A 221-nucleotide genomic window follows, 5' to 3' on the forward strand; every position below is an offset into this window, starting at 1 on the left:
GTGTACGTGTACGTGTACGTGTACGTGTACGTGTACATATATCCATATATATACATATTCATATATATAAATCCATATATATATATGCATATGCATGTACATATTTGTATGTATATATATATATATATATATATATATATATATATATATATAACTCACACACCCACATTGTGTTTAAGTAATTGTAAGTTATCTGCCATATGTAACTTGTGAACCAACTT

This window comes from Penaeus chinensis, chromosome 29 (genome assembly GCF_019202785.1).
Source record: "Penaeus chinensis breed Huanghai No. 1 chromosome 29, ASM1920278v2, whole genome shotgun sequence".
Classification (NCBI taxonomy): Eukaryota; Metazoa; Arthropoda; class Malacostraca; order Decapoda; family Penaeidae; genus Penaeus; species Penaeus chinensis.